This window comes from Pipistrellus kuhlii, unplaced genomic scaffold, assembly GCF_014108245.1.
Source record: "Pipistrellus kuhlii isolate mPipKuh1 unplaced genomic scaffold, mPipKuh1.p scaffold_m20_p_3, whole genome shotgun sequence".
Lineage (NCBI taxonomy): Eukaryota > Metazoa > Chordata > Mammalia > Chiroptera > Vespertilionidae > Pipistrellus > Pipistrellus kuhlii.
This window is the reverse complement of record NW_023425529.1, coordinates 110,885,576-110,907,892: the sequence shown is the minus strand read 5'-3', so window position 1 is coordinate 110,907,892 and position 22,317 is coordinate 110,885,576. Positions and strand designations below refer to the sequence as shown.

General features: G+C 38.0%; 1 protein-coding gene across 1 annotated transcript in view; it reads right to left on the bottom strand.

The window, feature by feature from the left end:
* Window positions 1-22,317, bottom strand: part of TSC22D1 (TSC22 domain family member 1) — a 131,382-nt gene that overhangs the window by 28,263 nt on the left and 80,802 nt on the right. The window lies entirely within an intron of this gene.

Genomic DNA, 22,317 nt, shown 5'->3' with positions numbered 1-22,317 from the left:
CAAACCAATACTTAGCTCCCCGCCCCCCCCCCCCACCACACCCCCAAGTGTAAAATGGGCCCCGCCGCCACCCCAGAACGACAACTCACCAAATCGCAGCCAATGCTGCCAAGACCCTATGGCGCAACATGTGGTCCTCAGCCCAGCCCAGCCCTAAAACGGGCTGTGCGCGCCGGGTAATGACGGTAATGTCACTAGCAACACTCAGCTTCCTCTCCCTAGCCACTAACATTCTTGAAATTTCTTCAGCCCAGGAATAGAAATCTTATATAAAATACTTTTTTTCTTAAACACAGTCTTGTTACTTCTTCCCTAACAATATCTCTGTTTTTTATTTCTTTTATATTCCTACTGCAATCACCCTAATCCAGACCCATAACATAAGACTTCCCACTGGTCAACCTGGTTCCAATCTCCATCCATCCAGATCTAAGTAAATTCATCTCCCAGGCTAATGTTCTTAATACTTTCTTAACTTTCATGCCTTCTTAACATTCAACTACAAGTCCTTTATTAATTACAGACTACCTATAGGGTAAATCCCAATCTTTGGCAGAGCATTCAAGGTATGTAACCAACTACTCCTAACCTACCTCTGACTACTTTTTTTTAAAAATTCAACTACAATGCATTTTTAATCCAATTTCCTTCATAAAAAAAAGGAGATAAAAGTATCTTAAAACCACATTTAAAATGAGAAAAATACTTAAATTGCTGGCTAATTCCTTAAATATTTTCAGTAAGATTCTAGGTATTCTGAAGTTAAATATTCAAATTTGGTACCACTTTGAATGAGCTGTTTCTACTACTAATAGTTAAGGGGTGTGTGTTTTGTTTTTATTGTTGTTTTGTTTTGTTTTTTGCAGAATGTGTAGGAAGATGTTGTTAATACATGCTAAACTCTTGCATTATCTTTCAGGTAATTTCAGAGTTAGAGGTAATTTAGTTTCAGAGTAAACAGTTACACAAAAATTGGCTCAAGCAACAGGGAGGATTTAAGACTGTTTCTTAAGGCATGAATTTTTTTTTATATAATCCATAAAATCAGTCTGCAAATCTTAAGTTCATTTTTACTTAAAAAACACATAGTACCTTTTGCAAATAGGAAAATGTATACATCCAAAAATTAGATGTATAGAAAAGCTAGAAAAATTGATCCATACATTTAAGTTATGAATTTTTTGCTGCCTCATCGACCATTAGTTGTTTTTTTTTAAAGTGTATTATCAAGAACTAAGAAGAAAGGATCAAGTAAAAGGATCAGATGTCTATGCTCTAATATCTATTTCAGGTGAAGCAAATATATCAGTCATTTCCTGTGGCTTCTCTGGCACTCTTATAAAAGTTCCCATTTACCAGAGAAGGGCTGAAGGAAAGATGAGGGGGAAACCCTCCATAAGTTGGTGGTAACTAAAAAGGGAGGAAAATGACAGGCAGGGAGATGAACATGTTAGAGAGCCAGAGAAACACAGGGTTGCTCTTGGAAACCGTGTCCTCTCCTTATTCCCTTAGTCAGTGAAGCTCAACTGTGGCTTTTTTAGTGCATATATTGGATTAAAACTGATTCATTCTGAAATCTAATCTAATGAATAATATATACATATAATATCTTCTTAAAGTTAGAAAAAAATATGCAAATAATTAAGGAAGGGACCAAATCCAGAAGGAAACCTCTTCTCTTGTCCAATCTTTCTTAACAGATTCACAGAACAACTCCAGACCTGGCAGTATGGGAGAGGAGAAGGAGAGGCTCTGGAGAAAGCAGCAGCATCCCGAAATGAATGGACTGAGGAGGCCAGGAGACGAGCTTTCCCGCAGAGCTCACTGCACCACACTGGGGCACAGTGCTCTGGCAGCTCTCCAGGGACCAGGCAGGAACACAGACCTACCAGACAGATTCATGTCTGGACACATCTCATATATTATTATTCTTGCAAATTATGTACAATTCACAGTCTAAAACATTATAGGAATGATTTCTTGAAGTTCTACAAGCAGTTACATTAATTCCTAATGTTCCTCAGACCACACGATCCTATTCATGGTGGTCTGGGGTTGCCTTTAAACAGGGGGCCTTTGATAAAGAATTCTTAAGCCTCGTCTTTTCCTTCCCCAAACAACACGGTGCAAACTCCCTGGGACGAGGCGACGTCTGCCTTCATTTGCCATTTAAGTTGACAGAAAGCAATCATGTTCTACCACACCAGGGTCTGGCACTTGACATGATTCACTTCACTTTGACAAGAAAACATGTAGATAAGCAGAAAGCAAGTAATTTCAGGCACAACTTTAAAGAACAGAAGATACAGAGTCTGCTGGGACTCTGTCCCCATTCCCTCCACACCACCTTTATCTATCACGTCATCGTAATCACAATCCAATAACTAATATTCAAATGGTTCATGAATAAAGGTTAAGTTAGTCTTCTAAGAATTCAGGAAGTGTGAAAGAAAGGAGCCACATGCTAACCCAACAAGCTCAGGGGAGGTCTGTGTGGCAGTCTTGCAATCTCAGAGACCTAAAATAACCACAAAAGATGGTTTGGAAATTAAATATTGTATTTAAACTATAAACCGGTTATAGTGGGTAGTCATGTCCTAGGCCAATATTTTCCCTGACAAAGATCAACTTAGATCTTTGCTGAGCCCATTGGCCTTTTTTCCTCTAAGATAACATATCTGTGAGATGTTTGGTTAACTTGTAACTTCCTTTTTTTCTGGAGCCCCTGGGGCACAACCAAATGTGGTGAGCGCCAGGACAGATGCCTCAAATTCCTTCTTTATCATGTTAATTGTTCCTCCACTCACCTCCAATCCCAGGGCTTTCCCACTGCTTTGCTCTCTCCCGCCTCCTCAACCCATCACCAATTAATTTCTAGGTCCCTCCTTTGATTGCAATGTATAAATAGAAATGTAACCCGCCCTTCTTCAGAGCATTGTCTCAATTCATTGAAGTTCTGCTTCCCGGCATATGTCCACAAGTTTCGCTCAAACTCAAAAAATTCTTTACAGGTTTCAATGGTTTTTTCGTTAACAAAAGTATGGAATATAGTTTAGAAAGTTTCCCATCAGAAAAGTTAAAATTTAAAAGTTCTGGTATGTAAAATGTTTAACAGTTAACCACATGGAAAACTTCTATTTTAGATAATGTAAGGTTTGCTGTAAATAGAAGCAAAAATAATGTACAAAAATACAATCCTGCCACCTTGTGGTAACTATTCAAAAGCACTTCATACTTTGAAACAAATTCTGATTTTTCAAAATGTGCTTATTTAGAAAAATATTAATCAATGCAATTGCTTTAAAATATTAAATACTGTTTATTAATGTTCACTAAAATTTATAGAAATTATTAAATTTTCAATGTTTACCTTAATAAAATTGTTTCTAAGATCAAAACAAAATTCCATCTTCAAACATAAGATGTACAAATGCAACTGTGAACACTTGGAACTTACAATAAATTCTTAGCATCAGTTATGAATCACACTTTCCTCCCTGGTAGTTAAACAACTATTAAATAAATGGAACTGTAAAATGTTTATTGCCCACTAGATAGTATTGCTTGCGATCAATTTTAAACTATGAAGTAGGAATAAATGAAGAAGGGTAAATTTCTATAGTATCTTTACTAAATTTATGTTAGAATTTTTAGATTGTTCAAACTCTTCACTGAACCTAAATAATTAAATGTTTTAATACCAGGTTGAACATAAAAAAAGTTAAGTCTAAAATATTGTATAAAAATATAGGACCACAGATATTTTCAGAGCACTAATTATTACTTTTGCCAAGTGTTTATTTTTACAGTATAAAATCTTGTACTACAAAGAGTCAAGATTGGCATTTTTAAAGTAGAAAATAAAATGTATTATCAAAAACAATGATTATGCAAATAAATATATTTACAATCTCTTATCTTTTTTGTCTAAAAGTTAAAATGTCCATGCCGAGACTGGTTTGGCTCAGTGAAAGGTCCCGGGTTCAATTCCAGTCAAGGGCATGTACCTGGTGGCGGGCACATCCCCAGTGGGAGGTGTGCAGGAGGCAGCTGATCGATGTCTCTCTCTCATCGATGTTTCTAACTCTCTATCCTTCTCCTTTCTTCTCTGTAAAAAATCAACAAAAAAATTATATATATATATATATATAAATTTTTAAAGTTAAAATGTTCAAATAATCCACTAAACGGCTGGAGTAGAAACAAGGATACCAGGATTATGTATAAATTCTATACATAATTTATACTTAATTCTTCTTAGGGCTTTCCCTAAATCCCTAAAAGTAGATATACGTAAATCCCTCTAGAAAAGCTGATTCACTCAAACCAGTCTGCTATCAGATTTTAAATTGCCAATAAAACATGGTATCAGTTAAATACATACACATGTACATATATATGCACATACATGTATACTATATTATATAAGTTCACTGATATATTTGTGAATCACAAATTCTATCAGGTTTAAGAAAAGGGTGTCTTTTTTTTAAATCATCACAAGCTAGCTTCCTCCCCTCTCTCCTCTCCCTTCTCCCCTCTCCCCTCTCCCCTCTCCCCTCTGCCTTCTGCCTTCTGCCTTCTGCCTTCTGCCTTCTCCCGTCTCCCGTCTCCCCTCTCCCCTCTCCCCTCTCCCCTCTCCTCTCCTCTCTCCCTCTCTGCCTTCTCCCCTCTCCCCTCCTCCCTTTCCCGCCCCTCTCTCCTTCTCCTTTTCTTCCCCCTTTGCTTCCTTTCTCCTGAGCTCCAAGGGTCCTTCTTTTGCCTCTGTAACTTCCTTTCCTTAGCCCATGCAGCCTAGCTGGCTGGCTCACTTCTATCTCTGTGACTTTCTACATTAAGAAAAAATAAATAAATATCATCACAAGCTAATCTTAATAAAATTACATTTTATACAACCACCCCTGGCTGTCTTTTTTTCAGCAATTAAAATCTAAGTTATTTCAGTGGACGAGGTGGCCGAGTGGTTAAGGCAATGGACTGCTAAAATCTAAGTTATTTCAAAGCCTTCTATCTGTACCTATTTATACTAATAAAAGGGTAGTATACTAATTAGACCAGGTCGACCGGACATCTTCTGGACATCCACGTTCCTTCTGGATAAAGCCACAGTGGCAGGGGCTGAGGCAGAGGTGGTTGGGGCCATCAGGCCGGCAGGAGAGCAAGCAGTTTAAGGGTGAGCTCAGGCTGGGGGGGTGAGGGAGGGGGGGCGGGCAGTTAGGGGCAAGATCAGGCCAGTATATGGGAACCAGCAGTTAGGGGCGAGATCAGACCAGCATGGGGGAGTAAGCAGTTGGGGGTGATCAGGCTGGCAGGGGAGGGCTGTTGGGGGTGATCAGGCCAGCAGGGGAGGGCAGTTGGGGGTGATCAGGCTGGCAGGGGAGCAATTAGGGGGCAATCAGGCCGGCAGGCAGAGGCAGTTAGAAGCAATCAAGCAGGCAGGCAGGCAGGCAGGCAGGCAGGCAGGCAGGCAGGCAAGCGTTTAGGAGCCAGCAGTTCTTAATTGTGAGAGGGATTTCCGAATGCCAGTTTAGGCTTGATTCCACAAGCAGTCAGACATCCCCCAAGGGGCCCCAGATTAGAGAGTGTACAGACCGAGCTGAGGGACACCCCCTCCATGCACAAATTTCATGCACCGGGCCTCTAGTATTGTTATAAAAACAAACATTATTTGACCATGAGTATTCATATATTAAGTGACCTCTTAGTTCCCTTACTGCTCTAAAATTATGTGACTATTTTATTATAAAGTTTAAAAACACTTCAGGAAACCATAAATAAAAAATAAATTAGAAATTTTTTATCAATGAGGGGACATACCTCAATATAATGAAGGCCAAATATGACACACCCATAGCCAACATAATACTCAATAGGTAAAAATTAAAAGACTTAGATGTTAGACTCAAACCATAAAAATCCTAAAAAACATACACAGTAAAATCTCAGACATTTCTCATAGCAATATTTTATCTGATATACTCCTCCAGCAAGGGAAACAAAAGAAAATATAAACAAGTGGGACTACATCAAACTAAAAGTTTTTGCACAGCAAAGGAAACCATCAACAAAATGAAAAGACAACCCCTTGAAGGGTAGAACATATTTGTCAATAATACATCTGATAAGGGGTTAATATCCAAAATTTATAAGGAACTTATAAAACAACACAAACAATCTAATTTAAAAATGTGCAAAGGACTTGGAGACACTTCTCCAAAAAGGACATTCAAATGGCCAATAAGACATATGAAAAGATGCTCAACATCACTAATCATCAGAGAAGGGCAAATATCACATCACACCTGCAAGAATGGATATCATCAATAAAGCAAAAAACAAAAGTACTGGCAAAGCTGTGAAGGAAAGGGAACCCTCATGCACTGCTGTTGGGAATGCAGACAGTGCAGCCACAGTAGAAAGCAGTATGGAGTTACCTCAAAAACCTGAAAATAGAACTGCCTTATGATCCAGCGATTCCACTTCAAGGAATATAAAAAAGAAACCCAAAACACTGATACTCAGGGATACATGCATCTCTATGTTCATTGCTTCATTATTTACAACAGTTAAGATTTGGAGGCAGCCCAAGTGTCCATCAGGAGATGAGTGGGTAAAAATGTTGTGATAACAAGAGCTGGCGAGGATGCAGAGGAAAAGGAACTGCAGACTGGTGTAGTCACTGTGGAGGACAGTATGGAGTTTCCTCAAAAAACTAAAAATAGAACTCTCAATTGTCCCAGTAATCCCACTTCTAGGGATATATTCCAAGAAACTAGAAACAACAATCAGAAAAGATGTATGCATCCTATGTTTATTGCAGCACAATTCACCATAGCTAAGATTTGGAAATAATCTAAGTGCCCATCAGCAGATGAGTGGATTAAAAAACTGTGGTACATCTACACATGGATTACTATGCTGCAGGAAGAATGAATTCTTATCATTTGCTACAGTATGGATGGAACTGGAGAGCATTATGCTAAGTGAAATAAGCCAGTCTGAGAAAGATAAATATCACATGATCTCACTCATTTGTGGAATATAATGAACAACATAAACTGATGAACAAAAACAGATCCAGAGACAGAGAAGCATCGATCAGACCATCAAACCTCAGAGGGAAGATAGGGGAGGGTGGGGGTAAAGGGGAGAGATCAACCAAAGGACTTGTATGCATGCATATAAGCCTAACCAATGGACATAGAAACCAGGGGGTGAGGGCATGAGTGGGGGGGGGGGGGGTACACTTGGGGGTTAAGGACACTTATAATAAAGAGAGAAAAAGAGAGCGAGAGAAAGCAAGCCCCAAAGTGTGTGTGTGTTGTGGTACATTTAAACAATGGACTACTACTCACTTGTAAGGAAGGAAATTTTATCTTTTGCGATAGCCTGGATGGACCCTGAAATTTTATGCTAAGTGAAATCCATCAGAGAAAGACAAATACCATATGATTTCACTTATATGGGAAATCTAATATACAAAATAAACTAACAACAAAATAGTAACAAACTCATAGATACAAAGAACAGACTGATAGCAGTCAGAAGGAAGGGTAGAAGAAGGCTGGGTGAGAAAGATGAAGGGATTAAGGGGGGGAGGGGGAGGAGGAGGAATCTCATGCACAGCAATAGTATGGTCATTACCAGAGGGAAAGAGGGAGTGGCAGGCGTAGGAAAGGGTAGATGGGGGATAAATGGTGATGTAATAAGACTTGACTTGGGTGATGAACACACAATATAATATACAGATGATGTATTATAGAATTGTAATACAATATCTTTTAAACCTATATAATTGTATTAACCAATGTAACCCCAATAAGTTTGATTTAAAAAAGAATTTTCATTTATGCTAAGCAGAAAAGTTCCTAATTGCAATTTCAGTTCTAATGTATAATATATCTTTTATTCAAGCTGTTAATATTCATGAATATACATAATTAAGGAAGACTTAAAAAATTATTCGTCTAGTATTCTTTTGAGCTCCTCCATTTAAATAAAGTTAATTATAAGCTGTCTTTCTATAGTAAGTTAACTGCAAAATTACTGTAACTATTTTCTCTAGTTTTAAGCCAGTTAACAGCTCATTTTGAAACTTAGTTTTAAAATTGTAATTGTAAATTAATTCTTAAGTTGAATAATTAATACCAACTACTCTGAAGTATTTTAAATTTATGTAGAACTATACAGTTGGGTAAATACTTTTGCCAACATTTAAATCAGTTTAAGTTATAGGAACAGTAGAGAGAAACAGCACATGTATTTTAAACGTTAAGCTAGAATTCACCAGCTCTAAGAAGCATTCACAAAAAATTTGAACATTTCAGCCGAGACCGGTTTGGCTCAATGGATAGAGTGTCGGCTTGGGGACTGAGGGGTCCCGGGTTTGATTCCGGTCAAGGGCATGTAATTTGGTTGTGGGCACATCCCCGGTGGGGGGTGTGCAAGAGGCAGCTGATCGATGACTCTCTCTCATCGATGTTTCTAACTCTCTATCTCTCTCCCTTCCTCTCTGTACAAAATCAATAAAATATATTTTTTTAAAAATTTGAACATTTCAAAAGAACCATGCAACTGATGCTTTCCATATGAATTTAAAGGCCCGTATGTTGAAAATAGACTGAAGTGCCCTGGCCAGTGCGGTGCCATTGGAGCATCCTCTGGTGCACCCACAGGCTCCAGGTTTTCAGGTCAGAGCACAGCCCCCAATCCGGGCACATACAGAAGGCAACCATCTGTGTTTCTCTCTCACATCGATGTTTCTCTCTCTCTCTCTATCCCCACCCCTTGCCTTCTCTCTAACACCAATAAGCATACCTTCGGGTGAGGATGAAAAAAGAAAGAAAATAAAATAGACTAAGTACATAAGCATCATTTTCAAGTATGGATAAATGGAGATAATATTTTCTGAGCGAAAAACTCAATACAAAATCCTAAATCATTTACAATTTTAAGTAAATTTCAAATAACTGCTTTTAAAATGTTCCAACTAGAAACACACACACACACACACAATGGCAAGACTGAACCTAACTTCGTCCTCCAAAGTGGGTTATTTAGAAGCCGACTGTCTTTCAAGGTAAAAAAAAGCAACAACATTTAGAGCAGCTGAGGGGCCATCCCTCCCACAGGTGTCTGGGTTTCAGGGCAGCACTCACAGTAGGGCTGCGGGCTACACAAAAGGGCTCATGATGCGCACAGGCCGCCTCCCAGCCACCGGCCCGACCAACTGACGCTCTGCTGGGGAGGGTGGGGGTGCGAGAGGAGGGGGCGGGGCGGCGGGGAGGGGGCGGGGCTTCCCCAGAAGTGCCCCTCCCCGCCCCGGGGCAGTTTCTGCTTAAAGGGGCAGGCGCCCGATTTATTCCTGATGACTCACTGCTTGGGAGAGCACAAAAGTACTTTGAATACAGTGATTTGTTATAGTCACTAAGAAGGGATTTTAAAGGGCTTAGGAGATGTTCTTTAGGTTTTCTTAGAGCGTAACAAGTCCATCATGTATGGCCTCTGTTGACATTTCTCCTTGATCCTCACATCAAGGGTACCTAGTAGGGGCTTTTCAGCTTTCGAAGCATGCTGGGGGTGGGTGGGTATGGGGTGGGGGAAGGGGATATGAAGATTCAGGAATGGAAGGAAGATTTGAGGAAAAGAGAGAGAATAAAGGAAGGGATGGAGACCCGAGAGCAGGGAGCAGGGGGGGAGAGAAGAAGGGAGGGAGGCAGGGAGGCAGGGAGGGAGGGAGGGAGGGAGGGAGGTAAAACTAAGCAGCCGGCAAAGCACAACTGAAGCAAGTGGCTGTCAAAGGCTGAGACAGAGATGGAAAAACTAGCTGCCTGACCCCTTTTCCCTTCCCAAGAGACCTGGCAGCACTTTCTGCAGCTGTGTCCAAACTTCTCCACTCCAGCCGATAAATACACCATTTACTGGAGCAGAGGTGGGGAAGGGGTAGGAAATAAAGAGAAACACGTGGTTCTTCATTTGTTTTTCTCCTATACCATCTACATGCTACTTCAGAGATAGAAAAAGACTAATAAACTCAACCAAGGGACAGTGAAAGGTCAGATTAACATAAATAAAAGCAGGATGGTATAAATTATGAAACAAATATAATTAGTAAATGTACAAATTGGATTTTTTTAAAAACAGATTAAACTGTAGAAACCTAAGGAAAATTTATAATAGAAAATATAATGCAAAAGGGTCAACATCGCAGAAAGATTTTTTTAAAAAAAATATGAGATTAAAATTAACAATAACAATAGTTTATATCAAAACTTGCATAATGCAACTAAATTAACAATCAGGGAAAATGTATAGTTTTGGATGTTAGAATAAAGGCTAAAGATTACAGGGGGTGAAAGCCAGCAAAATATACCCCCAAAAGAAATACAGAAAAGGAGATAAAGATAACATCAAAAGCTATTAAAATAGGAAACAAATATATATTAGAAGATCAACAAAGTCAAAAATTGGATCTGTGAAAAGACTATAAAAATAAACTGCTTAAATTCCAGTATGATTAAGAAAAAAAAAGAGAGAAGGCAGAAATAAGCATATCAGAAACATAACCATAATTTAAAAGATATAGATTAGTCCAGCCAATATGGCTCAGTGGTTGAATGTCAACCAATGAACCTGGAGGTCATGGTTGGATTACTAGTCAGGGCAGACGCCTGGGTTTCCGGCTCCATCCCCAGTAGGGGGCGTGCAAGAGGCAGCCTATAGATGATTCTCATCACTGATGTTTCCCATCTCCCTTTTCCTTCTCCAATCCTCTCTCTAAAAGCAATAAAAACATTGTTTTTTTTAAAAAAAACACAAAACACCTAATATTCTGGACAAGGACAACCATGTGGTGATTGCAGGGGGGGAAGAGGGTGCAGGAAGTAAAGGATATAGGGGAGGTATATGGTGATGGGAAAACATAAAATAAAGAAAAAATTTTAAAAACCAATATTCTAATAAAAAATGTTTAAGTCTTAAAGAACATGGAGTTTCTAAAAATTCGTTTCTAAAAAATTAGCTTCAATATGATTGTTTACTGTTGTAAAAAAATTAGGTTTTACACAATCTATTCAACTTTGTACTTTAACAGTAAATAACTATAGACAAACCATAGAGCAACTTAAGTAATTTATTTCTAAGATTATAAGTACACAAAAATACATTAAAATTATAAAACAATAATTCTAGATCAAAAATTATAAATTTGTAATTTGAAATAAACTTAGAATAACTAACAAAATTCTGTCTTTTTTTTAATTATTAAATTATTATCTGTGTATATATTTTAACATTGCCCCCCCTCAAAATTCTGTCTTTTATTATCACCTAATAAGTGATGCCAATTTACAAGAACAGTAATAATGTGCTCTATTTTTAGAAAGTGATGAAGATTATTCTAACCCACATGATCTGACACTCAAGTCATCAAGAAAAAATGTGTTATATTTGAAGTAAATCTTTAATTTTAAAATCATAGTTAGTTGTGAGTCAAATTTTATTATGATTTATCTATATTAGGGATTACAGATTATATGAAAATTGTTTTTTACATTTTTTAAATATAAAGAATTTATTAAAACTTTACTGATAAATGTAAAAGTGTTAAGACATATGGATTTTCCTAGACCAAACATAGGGTACCCCCAAAAATTTATACAAACTTTAACAGCTGATAGCTCAATTGATGTTTCTTTTCAGATTTAACCCTTTGGAATTAATAATTATTCAAAATATGTATATATTTTGGGGAGACACCCTCTATATTTAACAGGAAAAAACCATCCCTGCAAAAAAATTAGAATTCATTATTTTTGTTAAAAACACATTCTTCAAAGTGAGCCTCACTCCTGGGCCAGGGGCCACCGCCCTGTCAAACGCTCTCAGAGACCTGCTCAGGAGAATGTATCCACCTGTCTTACACTTTTGTTCACAGAGGACAGGAACATGCATGCTTGCTCACTGTTGTACTCCCAGTGCCTAAAGCATTGCCTGGAAGCCAGATGTGTTTAAAAAAGAGAAGAGAGACCATGGTGAATAGAGCCAGTTTAGTTCTATTGTATTTTAAAATAGAGTTCCTTATGTAAAAGGTAAAATAATTTCACCAGATTCCTTGTGAAAGCTAGGACAGAACTTAAAATTGCTCCAATAGTTCAACCACAACATTCTCCTGGAGATGTCAGAAGATTGAAAAGTCTATTGAAGATATATTAAAATTTACTTTCATTTGAAATGTTTTCTTCAGGGGGGAAAAAATGTATAGGATAATATTACACAACCTAACTCCGCACATTTCTAAGTCCTTTATACATCTACTAGAGGCCTGGTGCATGAAAATTCATGCACTGGATGGGGGGTCCCTCAGCCGGGCTCAGCTGTGCCACGCACCTGTTGCCCCAGTGGAGCTGAGGGGACTGGGTGCCACCATCTTGTGGGTGTGGGCACCGCCATCTTTGAGGGCAGGGCAGACAATTAGCATATTCCCTCCTTATTAGCTAGGATTATCGCACATCGCCCCCACAAATCTTTTTTTTAACATTTGATAGGCAGGAAAACTGAGGCACAAAAAGATTAAGTAACATGCTCAAGGCATAAGTGGTTAAAAAGGTCTGGCTGGGGGTTTTCTGAGGCCATTCTGTTCATCAGAGGTACTGAAATCTGTGCTGAAAAGCTGTGGCCAACTTTGTCTTTTTGTAGCATATGAATGCTGTAATCACTTGTGTGGACAAAAGAATAGGAAGTCCCAGGGGCTCCTCTGTTCATCTGGGCACCAGAGGGCTGCATTGGCAGGTCAGTCCCGAATCCCCTTGGAATGCCCATTTTCAAGCCTGCTGGATGTGTGTCTCTGAAAATGCAGTTCCTTAAGTCCCAAGGCGTAAGTGAATAATTTTTTGAATCAGATCTGGAATCTAGCAGCCTGATGGCAGAATGTAAATATTCTTCTGCTTCTACAAAGAACAAATCTGGCAACTCAAAATTTAAAAAAAATAAAAGAATGGAGTATAAATTTTTTCACATTTTCGCATAGCAATTCCTTATATAATTAAGGCAGTGATCAAAAATTTACAGCAATGCCAAAACATCAGCCAGCATCAAACTATTTATGGAAAACTCCCACTCAGTTTATTTCCCACATTCCACCACGGTAACTAGCCCTCCCTGCCTCCCATGCACCTCCAAGGAGCCCAGGATGCACACGGACGCTAATACTCCTTATGAACAGCGGTAGCCAGGGACTCTGGTAGTGAACCAAAAGCAGCAAGATTGATGTATACAACCACAAACATACACATGTACTGTGTGTGTGTTTGTGCATGTATGTGTAAATAGAGGCTTTTCAGTCAGGACCTCCATCACCAACGTTTAAGCCTCTGATATTATTGAAAGAAAAGAAATTAAGGCCTCTTGCTCTGCCCCAGAGGGCTCTATGAACAGAGCAGTTATTTATTATTACATGTCACATTAAATAGGATGGGAGTTGGGCAGGGGGAGGCAGGGAGTTATAGAAAGGTTAAAAAACAAGTAACACCCATGATAAATAAACTACAATGATATAAACGGCACAAGACTGGTTCCAGAAAACACGAGAACTAGATGAACTATACACGAACGGGAAGTGCATGTAGGTAATCAGCAACATGGACGTTCAGTTATTTAGACCAGTGTTTCCCAATCTTCTCTCATGATGAGAATCACCTGGTGGAGTTGTTAAAACACAGATTCCCGGATCCCAACTAAGAAGTGCTAAACTAGAATTTTTGGGAACATATAGGTAAAATTGTATACTTAACTAGTGCTCTAAGACAGATTTTATATACAGAGCACTAAGTTAGGTATGCAATTTTACCTATATGTTCCCAAAAATTCTAGTTTAGCACTTCTTAGTTGGGATCCGGGAATCTGTGTTTTAACAACTCCACCAGGTGATTCTCATCATGAGAGAAGGATGGGAAACACTGATTTAGACACTCAGGAATGAAAGCCAACTCTGAACAGCTGAAAACTGTTCTTACAAAGCCGCTACACCAAGGAAATACACTCTGGTTCTTTGATCTTGTTTGAGAATTACTGACCTTTATTTATCACACAATTCTTAAAACTTGATTATCTGGCATTCTTGGACTCCGGGGATTAAAAGCAAATGAAAAGGGCAAGCTGCTATATCAGTCCAGGAAGAGATAGCTTTCAACCTAACAAGGCAGATTAATTAAGTAGTAGACACCATATAAGACAACTCATCGCCCTAGGGCTGACCTTGAGTTGACATCAGCCATAATCATCTCAAAATTTAAAATTTTTAAAAAAATATATTTTATTTATTTTTTTACAGAGAGGAGGAGAGAGGGATAGAGAGCTAGAAACGTCGATGAGAGAGAAACATCAACCAGCTGCCTTCTGCACACCCCCTACCGGGGATGTGCCTGCAACCAATGTACATGCCCTTGACCGGAATCGAACCCGGGACCTTTCAGTCCGCAGACCGATGCTCTACCACTGAGCCAAACCGGTTTTGGCATCATCTCAATAAGGTTAGCTATCCGAAAGTTTAAGCTTTGATTATCCGAATATTTCTCTTATGTCAAATACTAAACCAGCTGGCAAAGCTGTGTAAATAAGCTGTTACCACTTAGAACTTGGAACACACATCCTCTCTAATGCTATTTATTTAGGACTGAGATGGAAATGGTCTACCCCTCTAGGCTGGCCCTGAAACGATTGCTGTATAATGGGAACAACTTATGTCAAAAATGACAACAAATGGAAGCCACAGTTACACATTTAACAAAAATATAACTATCAAACCACCACTTGAGAGCATCTAATGAGCAAAAATAATACTGAGAAATATTATTAAATGGGGAAAACTGGGGAGCATTTGAGATCTTGCTCCCCAACACATTTCATCTGTTTGGTCCAAAGAAACTCATAAAAGGAAGGAAAGAAGGAAGGAAGGAAGGAAGGAAGGAAGGAAGGAAGGAAGGAAGGAAGGAAGGAAGGAAGGAAGGAAGGAAGGAACGAACTGTATCAATGACAAGACTGAAAGGAAGAAAGCTTGGATTTCATCTTTAAAACTGAAAGAGTCAGAAGTGTTCAAGTTCCAAAATGCATCAATGGCACATAAAACTCTTAAATTAAGAAACTGTAAAATAATAATAATAATAATACCTTTTTTTCCCTAATCCTCACATGAGAATATTTTTTCATTGATTTATAGAGAGAGTGGAAGAGAGAAGCAAAGACAGAAATACTGATGTGAGACTAACACATCGATTGGTTGCCTCCTGCACCAGGGCCCAGGCCTGGCAGGAGCCTGTAACTGAGGTACGTGCTGTTGACTGGAATCAAAGCCGGGACTCTTCAGTACGCAGGCCAATGATGCTCTATCCACTGAGCCAAATTGGCTAGGGTAAGAACAATATCTTAAAATATTTCACTTTAATATTAATTTAACATTCATTAATATAACATTTTTAAATTAAGGTTAGACAACCTAGTTTACAGTGCTTTTGCTTTTCTAGGACAATCAGGTGATGCTATTAATTCCTTGGGAACTAGGCATTGCTAATACATTTTGTATTTCTACAAATGAAAGTATTAGTTGAGCATTTACTACCATACAAACATTGTGGTAGGTACCTGACACATAAAAATCGTAGTGAAAGAAACAGACATTAATCAAATAGTTATAATGAAGAAAATCCCATCATAGATGAAAGATTAAGGCAGCAGTGATCCCAGGACTAGCTGATTATTTAAGATAAAGGAAAAGCAGAGTTTAGGGTGACTTGAGGGTCTGGGCTTACGATACAGTGTGGGCAGAATACAGGAGGAGCAGGTTGTGTGGAAGGGACATGCAAGTAGGTATGTTCACATGGCATTTGGAGACACTCAGGGCAGCTCCGGAATTTCTACAGAGGATTAGTTCAGGGGCAGAGAGGGTGAGGAGGCACTTCTTGAGGCTGAGTTTCCATACCGAACGTGACCCTTTTACATAAGTTGGTATGGTTCTTTGTTGTTTATTTTACACACATTGTATGTTTCCTAGGGAAGCTGTACTATGTTAACGAGTGATGGACATGATGAGGGGCGAAAGCCCATGCTGAGTCCCCCTTGTAAGACCAGCGGGTGAACTTGGTTAAAACTCAAATGGAGGCACCGAATCATCAGCATATGGGTAAGGTCCCTGGAATGCAGAGAAAACCTAGAGAGTAAAAAGAAGGAAGGACAACTATAGAACCTAAGGAAACACCAACATTTAAGAGGGCTGGGGAGGGGAAAAACAAATAGCAAAATGGGACTTAGAAGCAGAAGGCCAAAGGAGAGGAGTAGTAGGAGAGAACGGTGCATGGGAGGCCAGGAGAACGCAGGAAGTGACAGGCAATAGTGCAAAGACAAAGAAATCCATAATGTAAGGACCAAAAAGTGTTTCTTGGACTGGAGACTTGACAGTCAGCTAGTCATTGGTGATACCTGCGAAAGGACAATTTCAGAAGCGTGGGAGGCAGGTAGCGAGGAAGAGGGAATGGCTTCACCACAGCCCTGTAGGTGGCTGGGGGGTGAGGAAGACGGGGGACTGGAATTGGGCTGGGATTGAAAGAGGAAAGATATAACAGGTGAAGACATATCCTGATGAAGGTAAATCCCAGAGGGCACAGGAGGGAATTAGCTATTTACAATTATACACAGAAATTTAAATTAGTATGTAATAAGAACACTAGTTTCCTTTAGTATGACTGATACAGAGGCATTTGTTCATTTATTCATTCATATATTTATGAGCATCTCCCATGCTCAGAAACAACACTCAATTGATTGTTTTACCACCACACACATCCCCACCATCACCTTAAATACTGGTTCACAATGCTGGTTGACAACATGTAATCAGTAAACACTTCTAATAACTGATAAGTGGATTTTATATTCTTCATGTCCTCTTATAATGACCAAGAGGCCACTACTACTACAATAAAATATAATAAAGTTAATGAGTAATTTTGGTCCAGAATAAAAAATGTTTCTTTACCACTTGTTCTACTTGTTACCTTAAGGCCATTAATCTCCGAAATCCTAAAAAATATATATTTTCTGTATAATTTAACAATTACATACAAATACTATTGCATTATTCAAATTAAAATAAAATCCTTTACATGTTTATATCCCATCTCCTCAATTATACTTCTTGAGGATGTCACAATTTCTTTTTATCCTTCTCAAGCTCCAACAAATATAAAAGATGTTTAATATCTTTTTTTTTTTTAATCCTCATCTGAGGATATATTTTTCTTTGAGGAGATAGAGAAAGAGGAAGGGAGAGAGGTAAAAAAAAAATCAATGTGAGAGAAACATTTATCGGCTGCCCCCCATTTGTGCCCTAACAGGGGATTGAACCCCCAGCCCAGGTATGTGCCCCACCCAGTAATCAAATCCACAACTCTTTGGTGTGAGAGAAGATGCTCCAACCAACGGAGCCACACTAGCCAGGGCAATATCTTTTCATTTTTTAATATGAGTAATATAAAGCAAAATTATAGAAATATGTACATGTTAGTAAACTTGTAGTATATTGTTACTGAAAGACAGATTTAACATTTATGTTATTAGTCTACCAAGAATGATGGCTTTATACACACATTATATCAGTTAATCCTCAAAACAACCCATTTTTCAGATGAAGAAACTGATCTTTAGAGAGGTTAAATAACTTGCTGCAAGTAACACTGCTGGTAACTAACAAGCTGGACTGGAGACTCAAAAGGCCTTGCTCTTTCCACTTTACCACACCTCCTTCTATGCAAATGTTGCACAGAAACTAACAGTACACATTTGGAATGTTATATTCTTAACATATTTTATTCAAACATTATAGGTTTCAAAATGGGTATTTGTTACTAAAATAAAAATTATTTATTGAAATAATTTTATATATTCACTATAAACATATAAACAGTGGAACAATATTAATAATGACCAATGATAGCAACTAATATTTATTGCACATTTACTATGTGCCAAAAGCTATGCTATGTGCTTCAGAAGGAGTAGTTGTTATACTTCACAATAACCCCAAGAGGTAAGTACTATTTTTATTATTAGTGTAATTTACAGATGAGAAAACTGAGACTCAGAGAGGTGAAGATTAATAGCCTCAAGGTCACAAGCAGAACAAGTGGCAAAGCCAATATTTACATTCAGGACTCTAACTTCAAAGCCCATGCTCTTAATCAGTGTATTGTGTGAACCTATTTGTGCAACATCCTTTCCATTAGCAAATTAAACTCCAAGAAAATGACTATAGTATTTTCTTTTCCTCTAAATTACCAATACACTCAATTCTGTGCTATGCAGATTTGGATATTAGATTAATTAAATAGTAAGTAACATACTGAGACATAGTTTTGCACGGACAGCCCTTCAATTACAAACCGAGCGTTCAATTTAAACCCCGATTTTAACCCACTAGTTCCATAACAATAGTAAATCAACTAGAAAATTTTAAAAATGACGGTGCTAGCCTTAATTTTAAAAATTGGGGATTGTCAAGAACATTATAGAAAATTTGACAAGAATTATGAAGCAAGATCTACAAAAAGGGCAACTATAAACAGAGACAGACTATCATTTGAATACCCCCAAACATCCAGATTCTACGCACATGTGTCAAACACAAGGCCCGCGGGCCAAATCCGTCCCGCCAGGCCTTGCAATGTGGCCCGCACCACGCTGTCATCACTGCACTCCGCTGCGTTTCCATCACAATGACAGTTTATGACTGTTCAGTAAACCATTCGGCCCGCGATTTAGGCTGGATTTTAGATTTTGGCCCCTTCTCTGATTGAGTTCAACACCCCTATTCTACAGAGTGCTCAAGTAAGTGAGAATAACTACAGTAATATGTAGGACTTGACTGGGAAAAATCCTAATGTAAACATAATTACAGAAGCAATTATGCTTAATCAGCAGTAGATGGCGCTAACACACTATATCCTATTTTTTAAAAGCTGCCCATAGCCTTTGAGAATTATTTTTACATATGCAACCCAGGCTACCTTAAATTAAGTAAAATTTTATTTACCTAAGATTCTATATAACTTAATTTCTAACCCAATTTGAAACATAGACATCTTATATACAAGCATCTGGGCTTTTTTCTAAAAAATTGTTTTTTATTGATTTTTAGAGAGAGGAAGGGAGAATAGAGAAATAAAAACATCGATGAAACAACTATCAGCTGCCTCTTGAATACCCCCTAATGGATAAAGCCTACAACCTTGAGATATGCCCTGAATGGGAATCGAACCCTGGACCTCTTGGTTCATGAGTTGATGCTCAACCACTAAGCCACACTGGCCAGGCTGGGCCTTTTTGTTCAAATATAATTTAAATACAGAATAAAAAGTTAACAAATACAACAGACATACTATCACAAAGTCTGCAAAATTACAAAATAATACAAATAGGTAAAAGTAACTCAAAATAAGTAATATCTGAACTTCTGATGTTTGAGTAGCCTGAGAGTTTGAAATTATTTCTATAGTAAAGAGTAGGAATGTTCAAACATCCCTCTAAAGTTTCTACTATTTATAATAATGAGATTTCCATTTCTTTTCTACAAACCCTTTATGAGTATGCAGAATAATTTCCTATTGATAAATACTGTCCTACTCCCCTCCCAAAACAGACCATCTTCTCTGCATTACAAATAGTGCTTCCCAACCCAGAAGTAAATATTTCTGAATGTTGGGCTTGTAAGTACATGGTAAGTTATTTTAGTTAGTCTGGAAGAGGAAAAATGCATATTTGTTTATTATTATACTAGTGGCCTGGTGCATGAATTTGGTGCACATTGAAAGGAAATTAGAATACTTTAATATTGCTATGCACTCTTTCTCTAATAGAAGTGTCAACCAAATTCACAATTGACAATGACAGATGGAAACACACGTGTGTGATTGGCGCCAGGGAGAGCTATTTATGTATCCTGAATGTGCAAGTCAACTTAGCCTTTTATAGATAAAGAATAAATTGCTTAATTAGACCTGCTTTCTGATGTAGCTAAACTTTTTCCAGCCCAGTGAAGCACCCCAATTTCTCTTTCAGGTAATTGTCAGCAACACAGCAGTAAATATCAACATGAAGCATATTACTATTGTAGGTCATGCAGGGAGAACAAAGGGTAAAATATTTAACTGCAGCAGTGTTTTGACTATATTCTGCGCAGTGAGAAAACCTGAGTCATTTTCAAGGTCCATCATTTCTTCTTTTCAGTTGGGTCAAATTTCTAAGCTTTCTAAATCTCTATTTTCTGGCTAATGAAAAGAAAATAGGATTCCACTAAGTCTACCTACTCCAGGACTTCTGTGAGGATCAAATGAGATAAGGCACAAGAAAACGCTTCACAAACATTTGGTTACAGTATGAAAAGTAGCAGCTTTTCCTGTAAACAAGTCATGTTCCTGGGCTGAAGAAACTGCAAGGAGGCTAGTCACTAGAGAGAGGAAGTCAGGCATTGCTACATGACGTCATTACCCAGATGGTTGAACACTTAGCACATTAGTCTTTTATATATATATGCCATGTTAGTCTAGGATGGGAGTTCGGGCAGGGGAAGGCAGACAGTTATAGAAATTGTCAAAAGTACAAGTGATACTTATGATAAACATGTTTTGTGATTTATGGCATAAGAGTCATTTCAAATCCTAGAAGTAAATCTACTTATAAGCCTTTGAAACAACAGAGAATGATAGTGCAGCAACACTATTGGTTGAAGGGAGGGGCCTCTTTACACATCTAACATCAAGCTACACGAATAGGCACCCAGTCTGTCTGCTGAACGACATAAAGAAAATCACCATAGGATATCTTAAGTTAAATGACACTAGAATTGTAGAGAACACATGAGCGTTTGTGTCCTGACTCCTGACCCAACACTTACATACTCTGATACCTTGGGAAGTCACCTCAATAACTTTCAAATTCTATTTCCTCATTTATAAAATAGAAGTAAGGTGGCACTACAGTAAGAACTAAAAAAGAAAAGATATACATATAGCATGAGGGATTAAAAAAAATCAATAAATATGGACTCTATCTCCTCCCTTTTCTCTTACCATTATAATTATCATAGTGTAGTAACAAATTGGCAAAAATAATAATAATAATAAACCTACTTAACCCCCCAGATGGGAAGCAGTGGTGAATGTAGTTATATGACATGCCCAAGCTTCCCTGCACTCTGATTTTTCCTATTTATAAGTTGCATAAAATCTTTTAATTTTGTTCAGAAAAAAGGTAAACATAAACTATTCTAATTATTGTCCTAAAATATGTACAACATATTCAAATGCATCACTCATTTAACTCCAGTGGTTCCAGACATGCAAACCAGGGCCAGATGAGATAATCAATCATGGAAAGTGAACAGACACCAAAGAAAGTTGTCTCCTTATTGGTCAGAACCTGAACATTAAATAGCATAAGAGTACTTCTTAGTAGGGCATCTAGTAAGACTCCTTGTCAGAGATGATGCAGCTGAGTTAAGCAGAGTAGTAAAAGTAATTAAAGTAGCAGCTTTTCCTCCAACATTTCTAAGTTTGCTTTTTGTCTATTTGATAGCTTTAGAATCTCTTGGCCTGGGATGAAGCAAAACAATCAACAAAATAAACTAAAAAGTGAAGAAAAAAAATAAGCAACAGAGTACAAGATCTTTGCAACACAACAGAGGACTTGTATTCAGATTGTAGAAAGAACTCCTGGGAATCAAGAAAAAGGGCAGACAACCCATTAGGAACTTGGGTAAGACTTGCTCTTCACAAAGAAAGATGTCCAAATGGCCAATAGCCATTTGAAAAGGTGCTCCACTACATTAGTTGAGGAAATGCAGATTAGAACTGAAAGTAATACCACTACACATCCATTAGAATGTCTAAAATGCACAAGACACAGTAAGCAAGGGTGCGGAAACAGTGCTGACAAAAATGTAAATTGGTACAACCATGCTTTAACAGCTTCAGTAGATACTATTTTATAACCCAGTCATTCTATTTGGAAATGTAAACATATAGTTACCAAAAGATATGTGTCACAATGTTCACAGCAGTACTATTTGTAATAGCATCAGAGTGGAAGTATTTACTGTCCACCAGGAGTAAGAAGCATTAAAAAAAAATTGTGGCACAGACATAGACTGGAACACTATACAAAGAATAGGAATGAACTACACATCACATAGATGAACTTCACAAACCTAATAATGTATGAAAAGAAGCCAAACCTATAAGAGTGCATTTGTATAGAGTACAAAATATAGCCAAA